Below are 6,233 nucleotides of genomic sequence, written 5' to 3'. Positions count from 1 at the left end.
GAAAGACAGATAGGTATATTGATAGACGGATAGACAGACAAATAGGTAGAAAGACAGATAGGTATATTGATAGACGGATAGACAGACAAATAGGTAGAAAAAGGTCTTGATTGTTGGGCAAGATAGTACAGGTAAGTTTGAGTTAAAATTAAAGTACTGGTGTCTTATAGTAATTTATTCAGATTAATGAATGCAATCTGTTTTTCAGAAAAATAAAAATAACAATGATTTACAAACACGTGCAGATAATTAGCAATACAGAGAAACAAAATACAGAAACTACGTCTGTTTGTTTTATACTCAAAAGACAAGAGACGATAATTCGATACAACATTCCAAGTCACATTACCATAGCCAATTATAATAGTCCTTGATGAAATCGAACGAACAAGATAAATGTTAATGAACGACGTTAGTAAGTCATTAGACGGTCTATAGGCTGGGCTACTTAAGTAACGACCATATTCCGTAAGACTCTGAAACTTACTTCAAGATCTTTCATCATTGTCAATTAACCACCAGCTGGTATACGTACTCTATAAGTTTACTGCACGAACATTTGTGGGACGATTAGAACAAATTAGAAACTTTTCTGATGCGAACGTCTAGAGGGCAGTCGTGTACTACTTTTTCTTTATTATAATATATAATAGCAAACCCTGGTGTCCGCCGCCTGCAGAGGAGAAAATTGTTTTCTGGTGACGTATTAAAGTAAATGCTTGATGATTAAATGTACCAGGATATAACACGTGATGATTGATTCATAGACCTATTCCTTGCAAGCAGTTTAACAACGGGAGGAAGTGACGTCTCTCTAATCGCGAGTGACGTAACACTTAATAAAACCGTCATTTTCCATCAGTTTTCCAAGTGGTAATTTGCTATAAATGTTTATGTTGAAAAGAAGATCATGATATTTCCAAACGGAGAATACTTTCTTCGTGACGTCGGAAAAAAGAAAAGAAAAGGTATACATAGGACGTTATGTATATTCCTAGTCATAAAATGTCTGCACGCTTCTTGATTAGTTTCTTCTCTAAATTCTGATGAAAGATAATATCGTTATAGGCCCTAATCTTGTCATGATTTCAGTCCCTATTTCTTTAGTTCAAACTTCTGTACTTTTATTCTTCATATAGACGTGAAATTATCTATTTGTTGTTAATTACGAAGCTTCGCAATGGACAATCTGTGCTGCTCACCGCAGGGATCGGACCTGAATTGTAGCGCTAAAAGCTCTCAAGATTACCGCTGAGCCACTGGGAGGGAGGGGATTCCATAAAGACTGTTTCTAAACAACAATAGAACAATTGCAAACAATTTTGACAGTTTAAAATACGTTAAAGTATTAAAATTTTATGCAATCGAAATGTGTGGTTGTAGTCTGGACAATATTATTTTACTCTGTCTATGCACATACACGACAAACAGAAAGTTGTAAACACGCCGAATTAACAAAGCAATAGAAAGCGAGGTGGGTATTTGTTGCTATGTCGAGTAATGTTAAATCATTTCAGTGAAATAGCCTACTATCCTAATTATTTTAAATTGTCAATGAAATCCGACCTGTTTATAAGCGATACGTTACAAAATAAACTTTTACTTTCCAATGTTTCAAAAAATAAAATCCTGTCCGTCCGTCCATTTATCTATCTTACTATCCGTTCGTTGATCTATTTATTTGTCTGTCCGTTCATCTTGGTATCTGTCCATCCGTCTATCAATCTACCTATCTGTCATTTTTCAAGATATTACAGGTAAGTTTGAGTTCAGATTAAGATCTTGATTATTTTTCAAGATAGTACAGGTAAGTTTGAGTTAATATTAATCAAGACCTTAATCTGAACTCAAACTTACCTGTAGTATCTTGAAAAATAATCAAGGCCTTAATCTGAACTCAAACGTATCTGTAGTATCTTGAAAAATGATCAAGACCTTAATCTGAACTCAAACTTATCTGTAGTATCTTGAAAAATGATCAAGACCTTAATCTGAACTCAAACTTATCTGTAGTATCTTGAAAAATGATCAAGACCTTAATCTGAACTCAAACTTACCTGTAGTACTTGAACAAACAATCAAGACCTTAATCTGAACTCAAACTTACCTGCACTATCTTGACAAACAAGCAAGACCTTAATCTGAACTCAAACTTGCCAGTAGTATCTTGACAAACAAGCAAGACCCTCATCTGAACATAAACTTACCTGTAGTATCTTGACAAACAAGCAAGACCTTAATATAAACTCGAACTTAACTGTAGTATCTTGACAAGCAATCAGGACCTTAATATGAGCTTAAACTTAACTGTAGTATTTTGAAAAACAAGCAAGACCCTAATCTGAACTCAAACGTATCGGTAGTATCTTGACAAACAAGCATGGCCTTAACATGAACTCAAACTTACCTCTAGTATCTTGACAAACAAGTAAGACCTTAATATGAACTCAAACTTACCTGTAGTATCTTGACAAACAAGCAAGACCTTAATCTGAACCCAAACTTACCTGTATTATCTTGACAAACAAGCAAGATCTTAATATGAACTCAAACGTATCTATAGCTTACTGCAAACCAATATAAACACAAGTCCAGCTTAATCAAACTTAAACTGACTGTATTGTGTACATCGTCAAACTTCAATTTTAGAAGTTCTAAACACTTGTTTTCCCATACTAAGCAACCACTTAAGACTGAAAAAACTAAATCACAGTATATTTAATTATGGATCATAGTTTTGAAGTCTATTTAACAATAACTTGTGTCCAAATCTATAGAACAACAGTTGTTTAGACATTCCCCGCCAGTGTGTTCCCTATTTCAAAATAACTTGCGTCCAAATCCCTGAATTAAAAGTTTTTTAGAAGTTCATCTTCATCTGTAATGTATTCCTATTTGACAACAATTTACATGCAAATCCCTGAGCTAATAGTTCTTTCGATGTTCATTTCGAATGTGTCCCAAATTGGTAGTAACTTCTATCTAATTTCCTGGGTTAGTAATTCTTTATAAGTTCATCTTTTTCTGCAACGCATCCAAATCTCTGAAATAACAGTTCTTTAGAAGCTCATCTGCATTTTCAAAGTGTTCCCTACTTAACAATAACTTGCATCCAAATCCCTGAGTAACATTCTTTCGATGTTCAACTGGAACGTGTCCCTATTTGTTAATAACTTCCAACTAAATCCCCGAGTTAATAATTCTTTATAAGTTCATCTTCATCTGCAATTAGTTCCCTATTTAACAAAAGTTTGCATCCAAATCCCTGAGTTAACAGTTCTTTAGAAGTTCACCTTCATCTGCAAAGTTTTCCCTATTTAAAAATAACGTGCATCAAAATCTCTGAGCTAACAGTTCTTTATAAGTTCATCTGCAGTGTATCCCTATTTTTCAATAGCTTGTAACTAAATCCCTGAGTTAGACTTCTTTCTAAGTTCATCTTCATTTGCAATGTGTCTCTGAAATCTTTATCTGTAACGTGTCCATATTTGACAATACTTTAAATCCAAATCCCTGAGCTAATAGTTCTTTCGATGTTCATCTGCAACACGTCCCTATTTGGTAATAACTACCATCTAAATCCCTGAGAGAATAATTATTTATAGGTTCATCTTCATTTGCAATGTGTCTCCTATTTGACAATAACTTGCATCCAAATCCATGAGGTAACAGTTCTTTAGAAGTTCATCTGTAGTATGTTTACTGTTTGTCAATAACTTACATCCAAATTCCAGAGGTAGTAGTTTTTTCGATGTTCATTTGCAACGTGTCCCTATTTGGTAATGATCTCCACCTAAGTTACTAAGTTAATAATTCTTTATAAGTTCATTTTCATCTGAAATGTGTTCCCTATTTGCCAATAACTTGCATATAAATCCATTAATTAACAATTCTTTGTGTTATCTTCTTCATTTACAAAGTATCCATATTTAACAATAACTTGCAACTTAATCCCTAAAGTAATAATTCTTTATAAGTTAATCTTCATCCGAAATGTGTGCCTATTTACCAATAACTTGCATCCAAATCCCTGAGCTAATAGTTTTTTGATGTTCATCTGCAACGTGTCCCTAATTAGTAATAGTTTCAATATAAATCCCTGAGTTAATAATTCTTTGTATGTTCATCTTTATCTGTAACGTGTCCATATTTGACAATAATTTACATCCAAATCCCTGAGTTAATAGTTCTTTCAAAGTTCATCTGCAACATGTCCCTATTTGGTAATAACTTACATCTAAATCCCTGAGTTAATAATTCTTTATATGTTCATCTTCATCTGCAGCGAGTTCCCTATTTGTAAATAACGTGAATCCAAATCCCTGAGTTAAGAGTTCTTTCAATGTTCATCTGCAATGTGTCCCTATTTGGCAATAACTTCCATCTAAATCCCTGAGATATCAGTTCTTTAGAAGTTCATCTTCACCTGCAATGAGTTCCCTATTTAACGAAAGTTTGCATCCAAATCCTTGAGTTAACAGTTCTTTAGAAGGTCATCTTCACCTGCAAAGTGTTCCCTATTTGACAATAACTTGCATCCAAATCCCTGAGTTAACAGTTCTTTCGATGTTCATCTGCAAAGTGTCCCTATTTGTTAATAACTTCCAACTAAATCCCCGAGTTAATAATTCTTTATAAGATCATCTTCATCTGCAATGAGTTCCCTATTTAACAAAAGTTTGCATCCAAATCCCTGAGTTAACAGTTCTCTAGAAGTTCACCTTCATCTGCAAAGTGTTCCCTATTTAAAAATAACGTGCATCCAAATCTCTGAGTTAACAGTTCTTTATAAGTTCATCTGCAGTGTATCCCTATTTTTCAATAGCTTGTAACTAAATCCCTGAGTTAGACTTCTTTCTTAAGTTCATCTACATCTGCAATGTATTTCCTGTTTGACAACAACTTGCATCCAAACCCATGGGGTAACAGTTCTTTAGAAGTTCATCTTCAGTATGTTTGCTGTTAACAAATGTTACTGTTGCTGTTAACAAATCCTTTAGTAAACAGTTCTTTAGAAGTTATCTTCTTCACCTGCAATATATATCCATATTTAACAATAACTTGGAATTCTTTCCCTAAGTTAATAATTCTTTATAAGTTCATCTTCATCTGAAATATGTCCCTATTTGCCAATAATTTGCATCCAAATCTCTGAGTTAACAGTTCTTTAGAAGTTCGTCTTCATCTGTAATGTGTCCCTATTTTACAATTACTTGCATCTAAATCCCTGAGCTAACAATTCTTTACAAATTCATATTGTTTTGTAATGTGTCCCCTTCAAAGTTTCGTGATTATTCTGTGAAAGTTAAAAATCCTTTTTTTAATGTTGGTACCTTGTCAATAACAAATTAGTTACCATGTAGAGCTCTATAATGCCGAAAATAAGCTAGAGTTTCATAAATCATACTGAAGTCTTTGAAAGACAAAGTAAGAAAAAATAAGGATTGCCAAAAATAGCGCTAGGTTTCGTTTTCTACCAAAGGGTGGAGAACCTGGAGTTAATTTACAGTTGAAAGATTTGATATTTTTTTATTATTGCAATAAAGGCAAAACGATCATTTCGAGTAAATATCCAAAAAATCTGAGGAAAGAATCAAGTCCTTCAGTAAATGGATAATTAGGTAGGAGTTGGTTTATCATGAGGATATATTTCAATAACATAAAATTAGTTACTTGAGTAGCATTATGTGCCCAACATTCAGTTAACACCGATGTTTGTCCCAGGGAAAATGTTCTTGATTACTTTGATAGTTTTGATTAAAAAAAACAGAGATAGGTCGGTGTTTGGATCAAGATCTTGACTGTTTGTAAAGATACCTTGCACTCACAGATAGATCTTACTAATTTATTCTAATAAATTTGATGGACTCACTAAGTTTTTCTTGAAGATTATAGCATTAAAAACGTAATTCAATCACAATATATATGTTCCTCCTTTGTACGGTGTTTTTTAAGACTTAGTTTAAACAGCAGGGCCCGGCATGGCCAGTTGGTTAGAGCGCTCGACTCGCAATCTGAGGGTCGCGGGGTTGAATCCCCGTCCCACCAAACATGCTCGCCCTTTCAGACGTGTGGGCGTTATAATGTGACGGTCAATCCCACTATTCGTTGGTAAAATAGTAGCCCAAGAGTTGGCGGTGGATGATGATGACTAGCTGCCTTCCCTCTAGCCTTACACTGCTTAATTAGGGACGGCTAGCGCAGATAGCCCTTGTGTAGCTTTACGCGAAATT

The 6,233-nt window shown here is 34.1% G+C and overlaps 1 long non-coding RNA gene across 1 annotated transcript in view; it reads right to left on the bottom strand.

Moving 5' to 3' along the window:
• Positions 1-154: 154 nt before the first annotated feature.
• The window catches only part of LOC111089610, an 8,419-nt gene continuing 2,340 nt past the window's right edge, over positions 155-6,233 (bottom strand). The window contains exon 2 of the long non-coding RNA XR_002613837.1: positions 155-1,729. This is a non-coding gene — a long non-coding RNA (uncharacterized LOC111089610). The remainder of the gene's footprint in view (positions 1,730-6,233) is intronic.

This window comes from Limulus polyphemus, unplaced genomic scaffold (genome assembly GCF_000517525.1).
Source record: "Limulus polyphemus unplaced genomic scaffold, Limulus_polyphemus-2.1.2 Scaffold6769, whole genome shotgun sequence".
Taxonomy (NCBI): Eukaryota; Metazoa; Arthropoda; class Merostomata; order Xiphosura; family Limulidae; genus Limulus; species Limulus polyphemus.
The sequence above is the reverse complement of the archived record's forward strand: the minus strand, read 5'-3'. Positions and strand labels throughout refer to the sequence as shown.